This window comes from Parasteatoda tepidariorum, chromosome 2 (assembly GCF_982258835.1).
Source record: "Parasteatoda tepidariorum strain Cologne lab strain chromosome 2, Ptep-v5.0, whole genome shotgun sequence".
In the NCBI taxonomy this organism is placed as follows: Eukaryota; Metazoa; Arthropoda; class Arachnida; order Araneae; family Theridiidae; genus Parasteatoda; species Parasteatoda tepidariorum.
In genome coordinates, this window is record NC_141756.1 from 34,734,906 (window position 1) to 34,756,953 (window position 22,048).

The 22,048-nt window shown below is 27.7% G+C and overlaps 1 protein-coding gene across 4 annotated transcripts in view; it reads left to right on the plus strand.

Annotated features, from left to right (window-relative positions):
* LOC107454966 (diuretic hormone receptor) overlaps positions 1 to 22,048 on the plus strand; it is a 174,541-nt gene that overhangs the window by 65,745 nt on the left and 86,748 nt on the right. For 2 of the 4 annotated variants that reach the window (XM_071177412.2, XM_087157191.1), the window contains exon 1: positions 9,567 to 9,703. The exons of the other annotated variants lie outside the window; for them this stretch is intronic. The gene's annotated coding sequence lies outside the window, so the exon portion shown is untranslated. Of the gene's footprint in view, positions 1 to 9,566; positions 9,704 to 22,048 lie in introns of those variants that run through there. 4 annotated transcript variants of the gene reach the window in all.

Genomic DNA, 22,048 nt, shown 5'->3' on the forward strand with positions numbered 1-22,048 from the left:
TTTTAGTGTATGTAATGGCATTTATTGTAAAACAAAGACATAATTTCGGTTAATAAAACCAGAATATACGGTATTTAAACCATTCATTCGATAATTTTTCTGCTCATATAGATGCGGTTTATTGAAAATTCTGGCTTTTGAAAATTATAGCTCATTATTACCAGACACTCAATAAAATATACAAAACTGAAAAGTAAATTTTACCGAAAAGGTTTTTTTACCATGCTCCTAAGTATCGTGATAAAATTATCAAACTTTGCCGCATCATATTTTATCTCATATTATGAAACTGTATTTTATTGGTATTATTGCAAAAATCATTAGCAAAGCGCTTCGATAATAATTACTGAACTATTTTTGTTCTCATAGAGCCAGAAATGGGTTGCATTTCACCATATTCTGGTAATTGATTGTTCTTTTTTTTGAATGCTGAAATTCTCCTAAAATTTTTATAAATTTTATGAAGCAAAATAAATATTGTTAATTTTTTCAAATAGGAGTTCTGTATTTAATCAAATAAATGCCGCTAGTTATTATAGTTTTATAAAGCTTTCAGCGTAAAAACGTATTTATCATGTCATTGAATTTAGGGATAGGATGACTTTTTTTAAGACATTTTCTGTATTGTTTTTTGTATTTATATTTACATACTAGTTTTTTTTACTTGATATATTTCTGATGATCATTTTTGAAGATAGTTTTTGCTTTTGCTGTATTATTTTCATGAAATATTTATTTTTATTTTTTATTTACATGCCCTAATTTTTGTAAAAATTTGTCACCGATATTTTTAAGAAGAAAATATTACTTTTACTTTTTTTTCCGAAATATTTTTTAACTTAAGAATGTAAGTTACTTTTAATAAATGGAGATTAATTAGAAAGTATGATCTTAAAAATACGTGAAAAAATTTATTAAGTACTTTTTTTAAATACCATCTATACATATAAAATTAACTTTATTTTATACGCTTGGCAATCATGAATATTGATCAATACTCCAGAGCAATCTTCACGCATATTTGATAGAAGAATAAATTATTGGGTTAATTTAGGCAAAGGAAAATGACATTATTGTTCCCTCTGGCATTTCTTTGTAATTTATTGAAGGAATTTTTTACAAAATAAATTTAACTAATGCACAAAAAAACCTTCAAAATATAAGCAAAAAAAATTTTTTTTTTGATTGACGTTTAAAATCTTGTATTAAGAAAATTATCCAAAAAAAGGTTTCATCAATTATTTTTTTCATAATTCATAAACTCAACTAATACATTAATACATTAAGTAGAGGATATGCTAAAAAAAACTTACTTTATGTGGTCTGTTATTACAAAAAAAAATCTTTTTTGGAAATATTTATTCTTGTAAAATTGGTATGAAAGTTGCATTATTTGATTCAAATTATTATGTTATGACTTGCTGAAACATAGCGTAAGACTATGTGTCACTGCAAATGTGCGTAAATTTTCATTTATAGGTCATTCCAAATCTCTGACTCTAAACACCCAATTAAAACTTTTGTCATATCTAATAATAAAATATATTTGTAATTTATGCTCGCAATTTTTTTTATACGTCCTGGATTCCAAAGATAATCATATATCATACACTGTAAGAATTAGATACTTAAATATCATGAAACTTTCTTCGTTTTCAACAAAACCGTTTCCTGGTATATGCTTCTAGCGAACATTTCGTCAAAGTGACGAAAAAATACTCTTCTCTCTTCTTCGAGGAAACAAATTTCGTCAGAGCTAAAGAAATATTTCATTCTTACATTTTATTTTTCAAAAAAAAAAAAAAAATATTCTTGCTGTGTCTAATGTATCTAACTTTATAGTGGGCTCCATAGTAGTAACCACTTTATAGTGGGCTCCATATCGCTAGGTCATTGTCACGTTAATAACAAAAGAAACACAGAAGGAACAGAGAGATGAATTGCAGCCATGCCTAAAGCGGAATTCGAATCTGGAATCTTTCTGGTACGACGCCATTTCCTTGACCAACATACTGGGCGGTTAGCCTAAGTCGTCACTTTATTTTCAATCGTTAAGTCTTCAGTTTTCAATCGTTCTAGTTTCGTCATTCTAGTTCTTTACAATGAGGTACACTTCGATGAGGTTTCCAGTTGAGGAAGCATTTTCATCATATATTTGAGAGTTCCCATTTCGACAGAAACCACGTGATTTCGTGACGAAATGATTTTATATATATATATATATATATATATATATATATATATATATATATATATATATATATATATATATATATATATATATATATATATATATATATATATATATATATATATATATCAAACTTTGCCGCATCATATTTTATCTCATATTATGAAACTGTATTTTATTGGTATTATTGCAAAAATCATTAGCAAAGCGCTTCGATAATAATTACTGAACTATTTTTGTTCTCATAGAGCCAGAAATGGGTTGCATTTCACCATATTCTGGTAATTGATTGTTCTTTTTTTTGAATGCTGAAATTCTCCTAAAATTTTTATAAATTTTATGAAGCAAAATAAATATTGTTAATTTTTTCAAATAGGAGTTCTGTATTTAATCAAATAAATGCCGCTAGTTATTATAGTTTTATAAAGCTTTCAGCGTAAAAACGTATTTATCATGTCATTGAATTTAGGGATAGGATGACTTTTTTTAAGACATTTTCTGTATTGTTTTTTGTATTTATATTTACATACTAGTTTTTTTTACTTGATATATTTCTGATGATCATTTTTGAAGATAGTTTTTGCTTTTGCTGTATTATTTTCATGAAATATTTATTTTTATTTTTTATTTACATGCCCTAATTTTTGTAAAAATTTGTCACCGATATTTTTAAGAAGAAAATATTACTTTTACTTTTTTTTCCGAAATATTTTTTAACTTAAGAATGTAAGTTACTTTTAATAAATGGAGATTAATTAGAAAGTATGATCTTAAAAATACGTGAAAAAATTTATTAAGTACTTTTTTTAAATACCATCTATACGTATAAAATTAACTTTATTTTATACGCTTGGCAATCATGAATATTGATCAATACTCCAGAGCAATCGTCACGCATATTTGATAGAAGAATAAATTATTGGGTTAATTTAGGCAAAGGAAAATGACATTATTGTTCCCTCTGGCATTTCTTTGTAATTTATTGAAGGAATATTTTACAAAATAAATTTAACTAATGCACAAAAAAACCTTCAAAGTATAAGCAAAAAAAATTTTTTTTTTGATTGACGTTTAAAATCTTGTATTAAGAAAATTATCCAAAAAAAGGTTTCATCAATTATTTTTTTCATAATTCATAAACTCAACTAATACATTAATACATTAAGTAGAGGATATGCTAAAAAAAAACTTACTTTATGTGGTCTGTTATTACAAAAAAAATCTTTTTTGGAAATATTTATTCTTGTAAAATTGGTATGAAAGTTGCATTATTTGATTCAAATTATTATGTTATGACTTGCTGAAACATAGCGTAAGACTATGTGTCACTGCAAATGTGCGTAAATTTTCATTTATAGGTCATTCCAAATCTCTGACTCTAAACACCCAATTAAAACTTTTGTCATATCTAATAATAAAATATATTTGTAATTTATGCTCGCAATTTTTTTTATACGTCCTGGATTCCAAAGATAATCATATATCATACACTGTAAGAATTAGATACTTAAATATCATGAAACTTTCTTCGTTTTCAACAAAACCGTTTCCTGGTATATGCTTCTAGCGAACATTTCGTCAAAGTGACGAAAAAATACTCTTCTCTCTTCTTCGAGGAAACAAATTTCGTCAGAGCTAAAGAAATATTTCATTCTTACATTTTATTTTTCAAAAAAAAAAAAAAATATTCTTGCAGTGTCTAATGTATCTAACTTTATAGTGGGCTCCATAGTAGTAACCACTTTATAGTGGGCTCCATATCGCTAGGTCATTGTCACGTTAATAACAAAAGAAACACAGAAGGAACAGAGAGATGAATTGCAGCCATGCCTAAAGCGGAATTCGAATCTGGAATCTTTCTGGTACGACGCCATTTCCTTGACCAACATACTGGGCGGTTAGCCTAAGTCGTCACTTTATTTTCAATCGTTAAGTCTTCAGTTTTCAATCGTTCTAGTTTCGTCATTCTAGTTCTTTACAATGAGGTACACTTCGATGAGGTTTCCAGTTGAGGAAGCATTTTCATCATATATTTGAGAGTTCCCATTTCGACAGAAACCACGTGATTTCGTGACGAAATGATTTTATATATATATATATATAAAGAACAAATCATCAACGCTTCAGATGAGAATATTTTTTTCTTCAATATTTCACGTAAAAAAAACTACTGTGTAAACAATTACTTTTTTCCTTAGCGTAATAAAACTATGCAAAATTTGATGTGGCTCTAAATCTCTAAAATTAAAATTAGTCATTTTTTAGTTTAAAAATTTTTAAACTAATTAATTTAATATTGATCTACTCCCTAAGGTATAAGTAATTAAAAATAAATAAATTGTTCACTTTATATGCAATTAAAAAAATTATTTTCTGATACCTTACATGAAAAAAAAGTTTTTGAAGAGAAGAACTATCATTAAAAGGTCTTTTTCTAAGCTATAATAAAACTCTACAAATTTTAGTTTAGTCTTATGTCTCTAAAATTAAAATTAACTATTTCATTCCTAAAATGTCTAAACTAATGAATTTAATACTTATCTCTATATTCAAAAGTGTTCGTAAATATAAAGAAACATAATTGTTATCTCAATATGAAGTAAAAAAAAATTTCTGATACCTTACATAAAACAGAAATCTGAAAAGAAACTACCATAAAAACACTTTTCCAAGGTATTATATAACTATAAAAATTTTAATTTGGATTTAAATGTCTAAAACTAATATTTACTATTTTTAATTCTTAAAAATACTGAAACTATATAATTTAAAATTTATTTATATCCAAAAGTATTTCGAAATATGTAAAGAAATATTTGTTTACTTCATATCTACATATGAAGTAAACAAATATTAGAAGATAAAAAAATTTTTTTCGGATGAAACACTGTGATTAAAACAGAGCACATTTCAAATGCACAATAAAATTAAATAAATTTTCCATTTGTATGAAATAACCAAAATTAATTTTTTATTCCAAAACATTTAAAATAATAAATTAATTAAAGTTTGAGGTCCAAAAGTATTCATAAATAATAAAATATAATCAATAGCTTCAGAATTTTTTTTCCAATTTTTTAATCATTTATTTATTGAACAAAACATGGATGCAAGCATTTGCATCTTTCTCTTAGGATTGATACAGTAGGCGTGAGGAAATCGTCTTTTTTATAAGCATTTGTCATGTCTACTGATATACATAATTGCATAAAAGGCTGAACTCATTCATTTAAAGAAAATTCGACAAAAAAGAACCTATCAGAAAAGGAAGTTATTCATTTCTCAATTAGGTTTTGTAAAAAAAAAAGAAGAGAAAAAAGAGTGAGAGGGTGTCTAAATGTGATTCAAATGATACGACTTCCTTGTTCCATACAATTTTTTTCCTTTTAATGACTGGATTCATTATGCATATATTGTTTCTTAATTTAATAAATAGAATAAAGTAATTGTGTTCGTAATGTCTTGTTTACTCATAAGTTTTCGCTTTTTTCACAATTAGGATATGAAAAGTAATTGTTTAAGTAAATCTGAATTGTTTCCATCGTCTTTTTCATTTGTATGTACCAGCGTTGAATGATTTTAAAATGCATTGAAAATAATAAAATGAAAAACATTTTAAAAAAGAGTTTTTAATGTTAATTAAAAGAAAGAGAGATTTTGTTTTGCCAAAAGTGAAAAGTATTAGTGCATCCTTTTCAAAAAATGTGGAGGAGGTAGATGAGCTTATATGGTGACAGAAATTATTTCGAAAGTGATGCATTTTGCATATTCTATTCAATATCTGCGTGTGTGACAATAACTAAACTGATTTCTCCCTTTTAGCCTAACTGGAAAATGTTGTTTTTAAAATTTTAATTTATTTATTTATGATAATTTGTTATTATTAACAACAGAATTACTATTGTTTATAATTGTTATAATATTTATTTGTTAACATTTTTCACCTTTTAGTTTGTTTAACTTCGACAGTGGTCGGGCTTTCTATTGATATTAAAATAGCCATAAATTTTTTAAGAACCAGTTAAAAAACGTAAAAAGCTTGTACTATCATTAGGGGCAGAACTCAATTGGATTTTGAGTTATATGGGAATGTTAGAGAAATTTTATTTTATCATAGTCTAAATTTGGGGATATTAATTCGGTTTTAACCTAATCTAGCAATTAAGTTATGTAAGGATATAACAAACGTATTATTTTATTAATCACTATTTTATTAAAAGGGATAATTTTTATGAGAAGAAAAGGTAATTAACTCAAAACAACTTCGATATAAATTTTAAGGCTATTTATAATTGCCTTGAAAAATATTGCCCGGCAAAAATTTTATTTCTCGGAAGCTATATTGCTTACAAGGTCATTTAGAAACAATACAAAACAACAGCATTATTAGTTTCATTTTGTTTCGTCCAGTGTTAAACATAATATGTATTAAAATATATTTGTTTCTTGTTTTTTCTATGGACGGATAAAACTATTAGAAGTTCCTAAAATGAAACTTAAAAAAAATAATAATGTTTCGTAAACGGACTAAGGTTCTGCACTTTAGGTAACGTTTAATACAACTCAAATGTTAATATCTTCCTCAGAATTCTTACTGAATAAAACGTTGCCGTAAAACATGTAACTAAATGCTGCACCACATAGTTTTTGAAGCACAATAAAAACATTTTTTTGCATAATTTAAAGTTATTCTATATAGTATATTGTTAATATTTTTGTCATAATTTTGATGAATAAAAATAGGTAGGATTTTGTTATTCACCTAATTTTTTTTAAATTGTTAAATAAATAGTCCTAATTGACTTCAAGTTTCATGAGTTGCTTAATAACCTCCGATAATATAAAGGTTTATTAGGATAGTAAAGTTTCCTCTTTTGAGGACAAAAATTAAAAGTTAGCCATGAAAAAAATAAAAAGCTTTTGCTCTTTATAGAAGACACTTCAGCAAAACACCAAAATATGTTTTATCGCAGCAACACTGTAAAAATTCGATACTCAAATATCTCGAAACTTTCTTCGTTTTTGACGAAACTGTTTCCTGGTATATGATCCTAGCGAACATTTTGTCAAAGTGACGAAATTGCTATTTTCATTTTTTCAATGAGATGAATTCCGTCTAAAAGAAATATATCCTCATTATATTTTTCCCAAAAAAAGGAAGAAGCACTCGTAGTGCCAAATGTGTCCACCTTTTATAATAATCACTTTATCGTGAGCACCATATAGGCGGGACAACACTACATGGAGACAAATTACACCCATTCTCGAAGTGCCATTCGAATCCCGAAACCTTGCGGTTACGAGTCCAACTCCTTGACCTCCTATCAAGCCGATCAGCTTAAATTGTTACTTTATTTTCGTTTGTATAGTCTTCATTCTAGTTTCGTCATTCTAATTTACGATGAGGTTTCGAGTTGAGGAAACATTTTAATCATGTATACCAGAGTTCGTGATTTCGTGACGAAATGTTTCTCAAATTTAACGAAATACTGCTCACGGATTTCAGAATCGTCACAATCGTGAGAGCTGAGAGTCACAAATCACGTGATTTCGTGCCGAAAAGTTTCTCAAATTTAACGAAATACTGTTCAAGGATTTCAGAGTCGTCACAGTCGTGAGTGTTCTATTTCTGAGAGTGAACCTGAAACTGAAAATATTTATAACAATTGTTTTTTTTTCCTTTTTTAAAAAATTTAACATGTTTCTTCTTGTAATGAAAAACGTTAAAATCTGTTTGACTGTCAATTAAATCTTGAAGATTTCCATTTCGATATATTTTTTTTTAATTCCGCTATGTTTATTCTTTCAATAGTTGAAGGCAGATATTCTTATTCTTTTAAATTATACAGGACGTTTCGCAATGACCCGATTAATGCCTAAGCGATTCATATTCTAAGTGATTTCATAGCGGTTTTATACTTTCCTCGCAAATATTAATTTGAGTTTGAATATGCTAATTTGAACTATTTTTTGTTCTCAGTTTGGATAATTACTCAAAAACTATATATTTAGACGGTTATTACACTGAAAAAAGTTCTAATTAAGAAAATTAAATTAAATCCATGAAATTAATGAGATTTGTTGATTATTAGTTAATGAAATTAATTAACAAAACAATTAAATTTTATCTAATTTAAATAATCGTATTGTATTGTAATGCCGCTTCTAGTAAAAAATAATCATAATTCTGGTTAATAAAATTGAAATATATGGTATTTAAAGCATTTCTGTGGTAATTTCTCCACTGAAATGATAAGGTTTCTGGAAATTCTAGTTTTCAAAATTATAATTCTTATTATCACACATTTAGTAAAAAATACAAAACTTAAAAGAAAATTCAAAAAAATAAATGATTTTCATGGAAACTTTAAGGTATTATAATAAAATTGAAAAAATTTACCACATTTTTCAAATTTTATCCATATTATAAAATTATAATTATTTATTTTTAGTTAATTTTACCAAAATCACTCGGTAAAAATTACCGAGTTTTCTTTTATTTTATTTCGCAATCGTTGTTGATCAGTTTACCCAATTTTGAGTTTAAGACTGCCAATGTTCAACTCCGTAGTCTTGTAAACCCAATCCAAAAGTCAAGGGAATCAAATACTAGGAGAAATCCGCCACGACTTTTGATTGAACTAACTTACAATTGCATAAGAATTGCGTTGCATAGAGAGAAAAACCACGAAAACATTCTACGGTTAGCCTGACATTGATCTCTACCTCATGATTTTTCTATCACTAAGTACATTTTACTTCAGCATTATAGTCGTTGCGAGCCGGATGCGGAATTCGTATCGACCATGCATCGCTGGTTTTCAAACCAAAGTCGCTTCATTGGAAGGCAAGCGCTCCATCCCTGAGCCACCGTGACAACGTTAAATTTTACCATATTCTGGTAGTTTTTACTATACTTTTTCTCAGTGTATGAAACGCCTCATAGATACTAAAATGTTACAGAACAAGTATAGTTTTAAACATTGCACCTCCAATTTAAAATTAATGCCCCGTAATACTTTTTAATTATGCATCTCACAAAATTCCATGCTAATACCATCTAGAAACTGGGTACATGAAACATATTTTTTAACAAAGGAAATTATCTGACTAAAACTTTTTGTTCTATTTAACAATTTGGTAAGAATATTTTTCTTATGTAGAAATAATCTTAAAGCATATTACAAGCATGTGAGAATTATCACTTTAACTGTCATTGAGTGCAAATTTCTTCTGCCAAAAAGTAATCGATGTAACCTTGGCATGGAACACTTATATTGAGTTTTTATTTATTTGCCAAAGTCAGATTTTATTCGGTTATTGATTTTACTGCTAACACGTCGCAGAATGACACGCAAAATTAGAATGCAGACGACGGAGTTGTAAATTTGTCACTTATGCGGCAATTTTTCAATTTTCATATTTGATAAGATAGTATCAACGCATTTCTTTCGTCATCGAATCTAATGTTCAGTTTTGATTGTTGTCGTTTTCAAGATACTTTGTTTTCTGGTATGTATCATTTCCTTATGACTGAAAATAGTTTCTTTTTTTTATTTATTTTATTTAAATGTATATTTTGATTCTATCCCAATTAATTTTTCTTTCTTAAAATTTCAAATAAATTCAGATCTATATTTTTTTGAGGAATTTCATATCAATTATTCATAAGTGTGTTATAATTTTAGAAATATTTCACACACTTAGCAAAATCATTTTGTGGCCCTTAAATGCATACAAAAACACAAAATATAAATGTAGAGATATTTTTTTAAAGAAAACTTTTAGTTGAAAGGTTTTAGGACTGAAAAAAATTAAAAAACTAGGACAGTTAAAACTATTTAAAAAATTTAATATTCCAAACTGAACTGAATAACCAGCTGCAAATATTATTGTTTAACCTTATTGTTTTTGCATGAAAAAAAGAGGATTAGGAAAAAAAAGATTTTGCATTAGGAAAAAAGTTTTCATTCATAATGTTGAGGAGAATTGGGATTTTTTTCTTTTTGAAACACGCCAAAACAGCAGATAAATACGCGTTGAACCAGCGAAAAGAGAAGTAATTTGTTAGAGAAATAATTTCTGAATCTGTGTTTTCATATGTATGTGAGCATTCATTTCAACTACAACTAATCATAACAGTTGGGCATTTAAATTTTGTTCAGGTTTACAGCTACCTAATAAATATCTAAGTAAATACAATGCATATAATTATTCTTAAAAAGTGATTGATATTCATTTCATGCGTTGTGTTAATTTTAAATTGAAGAAAAAAAATTAGAAATACATTAATTAAAGTACTTTTTTAAAAGATTATTTAGGGAAAGTTATTCTTTAGAAAAATTTAGAAAATCAATGTACTTACTTGACTGATTAATTTGAAAAACTTTAGAAATTATATGGTGTTTATATATTTTAATATTGAAGTGTTATATGAAATTTAAAAAAGAAATGTATATATTTGAATTTTATTCTTTGGCTGAAAACGGAGCAGTACATAATATTACCGAGATCTAGCTAGCAGCGGTAGCTACACTGTAAACAACATGTTAAATTTACGGTATTAAACTGTCAGCTGGTGTGCCAGTATAAAACCGTTTATTTTACAGTAAATAATGTTGTTTAAAAACGGTGGCTTGGTTTTTGAACAGATGAGTACAGCTATTTCAGCAAAAAACTTTCTTATTTTAACAACAACAGAAAAACTCCGTAAAATAACATTGAGGGTGGGGGATCGAGATGAGAGCAGAATTTGCATGGCCAGTAAACCTCGGAATTCGAACACAAGTCACCTCATTGGAAGGCGGATGCTCTGTCTCCTTAGACACGACAGCTCTAGTATTTAGTTATGGAGAAAAATCTTAAACTGCTTTTAGCTTAAACTACTTTCTTTCTTTTTGAAATCATATTTAAGTGCAAAAGTGTTTAAAACTATATTAGCTCACTCTTATGAAAATGTCTGTCAATTTACTTACCGAAAAGTTATATCTTAACTCTAATTATCAGGATGAAAATGAAGTCAAATCGAAATTATATTTATATGATGCTCTAAATCATAAAAAGTTTTAAAAAGTAAGAGGAAGTATAGAAAGTAATCTCAAAATGATTTGAAATAAGATAAGGTTATGTTACGATAAGAAAAACTTCATGGCTGAAACTTTATTTCCCAATGCCCATCTGTGTTAACATCCGTCAATTCAGTCATTTACAGGGCAGATTTGGCCTCTCTTTCAGGGGCACCATATTAGGTGGGCCAACGTTGCTCCCACAGTAAGGACAGATAGTACAGAGAAGGAAAGAACATCCCTGCCTTGCCCGGGATTCGAACCCAGAACCTTTCTGATGCAAGGGTAGCTCCCTAATTTACACAGGCTGGTTGGCTCATGGCTGAATAGTTTGAATCCGCTGTAGTTTGAATGATTAGAGTGAAAAACAGAGAAAAATTGTTCTGTGAAAAACAACTTTAAATCGTAAAATATAAGGAAAAAGTCCAGAGAAAAACGGGAATTTTTTGCAACTATTGGATAGCGAGCAACAAAAGATAAATCTGCATTGATCTTTAAACAGTAATGTTTTGAAAAATGCAATGTTTTGTATTCTGTAGAATTTGTATTTATTTTTGCAGAGTAACCTGAGTTTACTAGTGATGGTGCTTCAGATTAATTTCTAGAAATTTTACCTTTTACCTTTCATTTCTAATCTATTGTAATAAATCTTCACTCTTGGAATCGCAGTTTTGGAGTTTAGTGTTTTTTTAAAAATTATTTTAATTAATGAATAGTAATTCTGTCAGATTTTTCTATTTAGTATTTAAAAATATAAGATTTTTCTGTATTTATTGTCATCTGGGGTACATTTCTTTTCTGAACCTTGTGTAAAATCTAAAATAAAAAAATACAAAAATTTAGCAAGTCATGAAAATCTAAGATGAAGATAAAAGAATCAAATAGACAATAGACCATATAACAGACAAAATAAATGCACAAAAGAATCAAATATATGACACTAAGAAAAAAATTAAATACAAAAAGATTATTCTTCAAATTCAAACGCATAGTTATTTTAATGAGGTTCAATTTAAAATGTTTGCATTAATTCGTACTAATTACTTCTTTAAAAACTTTACTGTAAAATTTTGTTTTTTATCTTGCTTTAAATGCTTTTACAAAATGGTTTGGAGACTATTTTTCCTTTTGTATCTTTTATTGTTGTTACTAAGTTACTTTATTTGATTCCTTTTCGTCAAATATATTAAATGTATTTCATTTCAAAACGCTAATTTTATTAAAATTTCTATTAAAATTCAATTAAATTATTAAATGAATTAATTTGTAAGAAAATTAAACCATCAAAACACTTTAGAAAATGAATCATTAAATTTCTCGTTTAAGTTAATTATCCTCAAAGTTGACAAAAGGAATGAATATGCTAATACTTATAAATCAGAGCCCGGTAATAATTGTGAAATGTTTTTATCTTAATGAAATTAATAGCAAACAAGACTTTGTTTTATTTTTAGTGAATAATTAACCTTTTCAATGAGTTATACGTATGTCAACATATTTTGTCTTTTTTTTATTTTCCGGAATAATGCAAGTTTTCCATACAAATCTAATTAAGATATTTTTTAGAGAATTCTCAGAAATGATAATCTAATCTCATTACGGAAATACTTCATTCAGTTCTTTGGTAGTATGCATCACAAATGAGAACACCTCCATAACTATGTACTCTAATTCAAGAGCATCACTAAAACAATAATAAAACGTGTCTTACAAAAATTACTTTTGTGAAGCATACTAGGAAAGTTATGAACTTTGTGAATAATAAAAAAATTGTCATATGTACTAGTTTGATTTTTATTTGAAACATTAAATTAAAAATAATTTTTTTTAAATGGATTAAATGTTTAGGTTAATTTTAAATATATATATATATATATATATATATATATATATATATATATATATATATATATATATATATATATATATATATATATATATATATATATATGCATATATAAATATAGCAAAGTAAATAAATACAAAGAAATTAATAAAAACAATAAGTTTTCAGAATGAAGATAAAACAAAGGAAAATTACAGACATATGAAAAACGGGGGAAAAAGAAAAATAATTATAAAAAAATAACAAACTGGAAAAAAAAGGATAAATTTTTTTTAAAAATTTCGGAAAATAAAGGACATAATCTTTTCATCAGCCCACACGACTATATCCGCAAAAAAGAGTGATTTCCAGTATTGTATTTATATATATTGATTTCAGTATCAATAATTATATCAATATATATATATATATATATATATATATATATATATATATATATATATATATATATATATATATATATATATATATATATATATATATATATATATATATATATATATATATATATATATATATATATATATATATATATATATATATATATATATATATATATATATATATATATATATATATATATATATATATATATATATATATATATATATATATATAGTTCTTTAAACATTAGACAGCTCGTGTTTCATCAAAACTCGTGTCTGTTTTCTCACAAAATGATTATTAAATGCAATAGTTCAATTATTTCGAAATCACCAAGAACGAGAGTTTTATTTTGTGATCTTTGCAAAGTAAACTTTTTTGAAATAAAATGTTTTTTTTTTCCTTTTGAATTTTAACGTTAAATTTGGTTGCTTATAGCGCTTCTAAATTTATTTCGTGGATGCGTAAACTTTTAAAATTAAATGCATTTTAAATACACTGCTTGAATTTTTATTCTAATATTATGATAAAATAATCATCTACCGTCGGTCAATCTAATTAACCTTATAATTTATGGTAAAGAACAATTTTTACCTTTACGGTTTTAAAACCGTATACATCTAATATGTATAATAAACCCTGAAGACAAAACTATGCGTTTTTTAACCATTTACCACTCACAAGGTTTTGAAAACCGTAAAAAAGAAATTTAACTGTACATTGAAGCGAGGCTTTTCGTTAGGTAATGGGCTTTTCAGATAGGTTGTGGTGCAGATGTTATCAAATCAACCATGGAATGTGGTTTAAATAGCTTATCTGATTATTTCACCAATCGAAATAGATTTGAAATACTAGACCTTTTTGTGTCAAGCAAATTTATGATGCTACCACCTATGCGTGAATGAGAACAATCGTATTCTAATAGTCCAGGGTAACAAATTTGGGAGTGCATGATAGTTAAAATTCTTCATGCGTTGAAAGGAATGGAAGAAATGTTGTGGTGTCAACGCTTGGACTTGATTCCCTCTCTGGTGGTTATGAGATGGACAGATTAGACCTATCAGCTATATTTTGTACCCTACTGCATGACACTAAGTGATTTCATTAGGGGATGGGCTTAATTGGTGCGATAAAATTCTGGGTGTTTAGCCGTACTAGGTGAGAGCAATTAATAAACGGTTTTTCTCGCATTTAACAGTTTGAATTCCATCTTGTTTATAGTCATTTGACTGTTTTATTTAAATTGTTAAAATAACAATTAAATAAATTGTTATTTAACCATTTTTTCGAAAAATTTCAAGCAGTGTAAACAACATTTGCCGCTTAATTTTTAAGAAAAATTGCTAATGAGTAAATTTTCACTTATGTACTACACTTTCGGAAAGAATATCATTAGAAGCTAAATGCATAATAAAATCAGAACTATCTATGCATGTGAAGCATTTTGCTTCAAATGTTATTTTTTATACTATTACAGTAACTGTAAAAAATTGTATGCGCAATATATTGTATTATATTGTATGCGCAATATATGTAATATTGTAAAAACACAATGTTAGAACTAAAAAACTATTTTCTTAATTATTTCATTCGTAAGATTTTCTTTTTGAACGTTATAGTAAACTTAGTGATTTATAAATATTATCGCTAAAATCCATTCAAATTTTTAAAAAGAAATAAATAAATAAAAAAAAATATTAAAAAAAAAAACGATAACATAACATTAAACTAAAGAGTAAGTTAAAACATTCGTTTACTACATCAACTAAAAACTGTTTTAGGATATCTAAAGTTTTAATATTAAACAAATTTAGATTCTAAAAAAAAAAAAATTTAATGCCGACATTCTGATTGAAATGTAATTTGAATATAGTAACTTTCTTGCAAAAAACCCATTTGAAAAATTCATAGTGCTAGGTAATTTCACTCACAAATTACTAATTTGAATGTAAAATAGAATGCAAAAATCGTTATATGAACTCACTAATTCAAACGAGGAAATAATTCGGCAGCAAGTTTCCAAAGAGATTTCAAGAGTGAAAATTATTATTTTTTCGGATGATTGCATAATTAATCTCTTTTATCAAATTATATGGATAGCTTCACCAGATGCTTTATCTCAATCTCTTCAATAATATTAGCCTTCCTTGTGAATCTAATTAAGATCCTTTTTAGCAAATTTATGTCTGCGAGACGTAGTGCGCTGTTAATCCCATTAGCAATGCTATCTCAAACACACGTAGCAGATATTGTAATTCGTGATAGTTCACGTTTGACATATAGCATTTTGAGACAAAACTAATGGTATAAAAATGAAGTTTTGTATTCAGAGATGGAATTCGAAAATGTCAAAATTTCACAATTTATGGTGAGTTTCAAACTTCGTACCATTTACCGATGACCCTTTTACTCGAAATTTCCGCGTTAACTGTGATTCAAATGTTTCTGAAAGGATATTTAAGCGAAATGGTATTAGGTTCTTAGTGAGTGAATGATGTTAATAATCCTACATTGGTGTTTAATTTACGATATTTGTATATTTGGGAAACTATATGTGTAATCTAGAGGGACATTCATAACTGGATATTGAATTTGTTTTCAACTAAGGCATTGTTCTCATTTGTTAATAAATATTATCATTTTCAACTCTATTGTTCTAAACTGATAAATCTGCCTATTTTATTTTTAAACAGGATTTGCAAATATCCAAACTTGATTAAAATTCTTAGCATCATCGAATGTAATATTGGTGCTTTTAATAGCTCTCAACGAAACTGAAATTGAAATGTGTTGAAAATTCTTTAAAAAATGTGTTTGCTTGTCAGAAAGACAACTATTTACGATTATTATGCTATTTTAACGTTTATGTATAAATATAACTTAATGTCAATGAGATACGTAAAAAATTATCCATTTAAAGTTCATTCTAAACTTACTCAATGAGATTTAAAGAATTTCCCTTGTAAGTTAATTTCTATCATTTATATACAGTTCCCAGAAATAAAGTAGAAATTTTAGAATTGGCCTCAACTTATCTAGCAATTATTGGCTCACCTTTCTAAGAATGTATATTGGTACATTATTGACGTTGTCACGGAGCCCAGGTTTAGTTCTTTTCTTTGTTGTAAAGAAGGCGAACTGCGAAATAAATATTTTTGTTGCTTGTTTCGACGAAAAATAAGTTTTTGCTACTCAAGAAATGCATAATTTGATGCAGAAATAGTTTTTTCTTCACCGAAAGTAGATTACAGAATTCGTGAAGAAATTTGTAACGGTGCAATCACCTTCTGAAGCTAAACAGGCTAAACAGGTTCCTTGAGAATTTTGACAAAATATTTTGTGAGCCGGGTGATTTTAGATGAAACAGTTCGACAAATAACCAAGTGAATCACTTCAGTCAAGTGATGAAGTTTTCATTGTACAGGAGAAATGTTCTTACTACTGTTTCTGTTGATTTTAAGTCAGTGTAAGTGTATGCCGCAATATGGAGTAAAACGCTACAGTATAACTTGACGACTGTCCGGGTCAGATCAAAGCTGCTTTACTAGTTTCGTGCTTTTCATTTCCAGAAAAGCTGTAACATCCGATAAGATAATTGTTTGTTTAAGAGTTATAGTCTCCAAACTGATCTACCACAGGGAGCTGTTTTCTGCTTAACCCTTTTTAATGTCTTGATAGGAGAACTAACTCATTTATTAGAGTCAGTCTCATGTGTAAACTGTCTAGAAATAAATACTACTTGCAATATTTTTGAGATCTTGAATAATATTCATGTGTAAACAAATGCACTTATAAAACTTTTATGCACGTATAACTTTTCCAGAAAAATAAACAATTCCCAGTTTTTTATGCTTATGTAACCTTTCATAATATTATCAAATTTTTTTTTACCAAAAATACATTAGTTACTACTTTTAGTGAAGTTAATTAGTTGGCGAAAGAAGAAATTTTTAAAGATACAAAAAAAATGTAAGTGAAAAAAATATATCTCGCTTTAAAAAAAAATGCATTAATTATTCGCCAAAGGTACATTATTGGTAAACGATTAGGATTTTCTTCTTTCGGAAGAAGAAAGGAAGAAATTATAAAGTTCCTTTTTAATAACTTCTCACCAATACTGCATTACACATTATACTTAATTTAGAATTAATTCCTCTTAATTTTACTGTTTTTTAAGCATAAAAGGTAATTGCAGTTTATTTTTTGTAATGCACTTCTAGGTTTAATTAAACATATCTCAATGCTCATTGATAGGAAAATACTTTATAAATTTTATTATGTGCAAAACCAGCAGTGTTAACATTGTTCATTATTTAATTTGAATAACCTTTTTCCTTAATTAAATGAATCACTGGCTTTCTAAATTGAACCACTAGTTTGTGTAAGAGTTATTAAATAAAAATGAACAGTATTTGATGGTAAAAGTTTTTTTATAAGTTAGATAAGATCAAAAGATTCAACACGAAACAGAACACTCATTACTGAAGATAACTGATTCTCACGCACCTAATCATTTGTTTGATACTAGCTTCACCTCACATGGTATGAGAATTACCTGTCCAAAATATATCACTGTGATAGACGTAATTCTCTGTCCACGCGGAATTAGAGACTTGGGAGTCAGGCATGTTCGATACGTGTAATCCTCTGTTATCGCTGTCATGCAGCAGAGATAAATCATCTACAACTGGAGATTAAATACATAGAATGTGTAACATTTGAAGAACAAAAGCTTTGTAAAGAAGAATACAATGTGATATAATTGAAAGTTATTTTTATACTCAAAATCTTATACCCTTAGTTGTAATGCATTAGTATTAAAAGGCAAATTATGTGTTTTTTTGTGTATAACATGTTTTGTTCGTCTAAAGTTTAATTAGAATCAGTTTGAAAAATATGTATATTTTAATTAAAAAGGGGAAGCAAACGAAACATAAAATACAAGGTTTGAATATAAAAAAAATCTGGCTTCTTTATAAGATACTTTGTATATGATTGAAGATAATTAAAAACATTGAAGTAAATCTAGTAACTAGTACCAGCTGCAGATTCTTAAAATAATAAAAATAAAAAAAAATAATAAAATAATAAAATAAAATAAAAAAAAATCTGAAACTAAGGAATATTTGAACAAAAGACCTATTTCACTTATTATTTAGCTGAAAAATATTTTTCTGTTTTTTAAAATATTAATTAACAAATTTAAAGGGAAATTTTTTATTGGAAAACTGCGAATTTTTTTTCCCTCTCTAGCCGGTTTCTGGTTTTATCATTCCAGAAAAGTGAATAAGGAAAACAGAAACATGTTAAAAAGAAGAAAAGAAACAGTTGGCAAAGGAAAAAGGTTTAAGGATTTTAATTTTCTATTGGTAACTATGTCTTTTCGTGGTTCAATCCTGGTTCTGTCTCTATCATTTTCATGGTGTCGTTCGGATAAGTTTCGCCGTGTTTGAACGTTCGAAACAATTCATCTGTAGTAACTTTTATTTCATTCGTACTTCAAGGGCTTCAGTGAAAGATAACTTTTTTGAAGAACAATTGTACAAGCTTTAATGTATAAGAAAAATATTATTTAGAGACGATAGTTTAAAGTAATGTTCTCAAATTTTTCCTAACAATCTATTAGGTTGTTCAGAAAATAATTTTAACTTCCTCTTCTCCCCTTCGTTTTTCGTTCTGAAAATGAAAGACGTTTTGCTTATAGTGAATAAATATTTTATTTAAAATATATTGTGGATTCTGATCCAATACTTTTTTGCCATACTTCTGGCAGGAGCATGATTCCTGTTTCATAAAGTTTTTCCTCTTTACTGGCAAAAAAAAAAAAAAAAAAAAAAAAAAAAAAAAAAAAAAAAAAAAACAATCCGGGTGACTTTTGACCACCTCTTTTAAAATAAAGAAAATTTTTATCTAAAAATTTTTTAGACACCCTAACAAATATTGTAGATATACAATTTCTCGTCCTAAATTAAGACGCGCTTCAAAACTTGATGATTTTCCTGACGTTTGAGAAGCAAATAACACAAATTTCTTTCCGAACGAACAACCCATATGTCGATCTTTCAGAATAAACCTAGGTATTTCAAAAGATCATAAGCCGGCTGAATTCGACGCATTTAATTTCTCAACATTCTCATGAGCTGTTATTTGCCAGTTTGCATCAATTAACGCCTTTATTGTATCTTCATTCGCCTAGACTAGCGTAGTGCATCTTCATTCATAATAATCGAAGCTTTGCTGGATCAAAAAATATGTTTGAGCTCTAGCATATTGAAATAATTGCTTCTAACATACCTTCTCCATACGTTCTGAATGATTATTTTTCTTGCTGGAGCAACAATTTTACCTTCTTCGGTGGTAAAAAAATAAAATATGTCGATAATGCTGCTTTTATATTTAAAAGCAACAAAGATAATGCACTTTTTATATTTAAAAGGGCACCATCCAAAAATTACTCAATCGAATCAATCGAACTTTTTCACAAGTAAGCCTACCTACATCAGTTTTCAAAATTTTTAATGATTATGCAACTTCATTGTGAAGTTGGTTGTAAAAAAATACAATGAAGTCCTCCCGAGGAAAAAACGAGATTACTTTCCAAACTACCCAATGTTTGAATTAAAAATTCCCAACCAGGCTGCATGCTGCATTCCAATTTTCCTAGCACCGTTTCAAATAACGTAACTGCATGTTCATTTATGGGAAAATAACTCATTTTCGTGTTCCTTCTTTGAATGAGAAACAATTTAATCCTCGAAAAATCACCCTGGAAACGGAATCAAGAATGTTTCATATCGTGTCTGTCTAGCTGTTTAGATACGTATACTATTTTCACTTATTTCATTCCGGATGTTGTTAGAATGAGAGAATAAACACCCACCTAAACGAAGTGGAAAATCAGATCTGCAGAAGGAAACGAGATGCATTCAGTATGACGTTTCCGTGGTAATTCATTTATATGATTGTCGAGGCAGCAATCGAGTGGCAAATTGATATGTAATTGGTGGAAACACTTTATGAATAACCTTTAACATCACAGCAACCAATAGGAACAGCTTTTATTTGTTTATTTGGCGGAAAACAATAGATATTGGCTAAGATTATCATTGTTAAACGAAGAAGGAATCAATTTGATACAAAATAATTAAATTTGAAATAATCCTAGTATTAAAAAAAATCATCAGGGGAAAACGATCAACATGACTTTGATTGCAGTCGGTTTAATGGAAATTGGTTTGATTGATTTTATTTCTACCGTGCAACACGATCAAGATTAAGTTTTATTCTATTAGCTATCTTCTTCTGGTTATCTGTGCTATGTGAGTGAGTGTTCTGTGAGAATAGGTCCCATGTAATACATTCTAGAAATTTTTTGGGGAAATATTACTATAAAATGCTGTTTCTTCTAAATTATTTGAACGTTACCACACACTTAATGGGAGAATGATGGTAGATTTCTTCTCATCCGCAATGATATGTCATCTGATTCTCCAGCATATTCCCTTTGATTTTATTACTGTTAAAACGGTGAATGACAAAATAATACTTGAATTAAAGCACTAGCTTTATACCAATGTTAGAATATTATAGAGCATTGAGTGTAAATCTAGTATCACGAATTACATGTAGAATAACAGTTAAAGCACGATGAAGATATTTAAAAGTTTAAGAGGTCAGCGAAATTGGGAAAGACCGATGAAACAATGAAAAACGAGGATATACTTCAGAAACTGTCCAGTTACTGGTAAAGTAGATAAATAAAATGCGATTTACTGAAACAGAAATAAGAGTGAAAAATGCAATAAAAATAGTTGGAAGACATAAGCAATATTCTCGTGTCGAAGCAAAAGGACCTTTAAGAAAAGCATTTTCGTTTTCATTTTGTGCCTTGAAATTTTTATACCATTTTTAGATTCATCGTTAGTTTACAAGCTTGCATAGCAGTTTCCTTTTTAATTCTTGTTCCGTTTCGTGTCTTAGTAATTCAATATTTCCAATCTGAGATCCTTTTTATAAATGTTAACATTTAAACTATTTACAGTCTGTCGAACGTTGGAAAACGATTAAAGTTCAGATCAGATCGAGGTATTATCCAATAAGTCTAAATATTAAAATATCCAACAGAATAGCATGCCTGCCATCAGAATGAACTTTTCGGAAATCAATAATCGGCCTCTTTACAGTGGACCCATCCGACAAAACTCAGGTGACAAAGTTTATGGGATAGCAATATGCAAATATACAAATGACAGTAGTATCGCATACAAAATGTATGCATGGACGATTGATGTTGCAGGGGTGAATTCTCTTACAAGAGATTTCTAATGACTTGTTGAGTCTTGCCATGTCGAATTGCTGCAGTTCGTAGATTAAGAGGAGATCCAACACAATATGAGGTACCCAATGATTTTTGTCACCTCAGTGTAGTATTTTATACCTAAAATAAACCTGCGATCTCTATTATATTTTATTATGCTAATAAATTTCTTTTAGCTATAGTATGATGTATATAATTTATAACTTATATAAACAATTTACTATAGCTATTTATAATGTTGTATG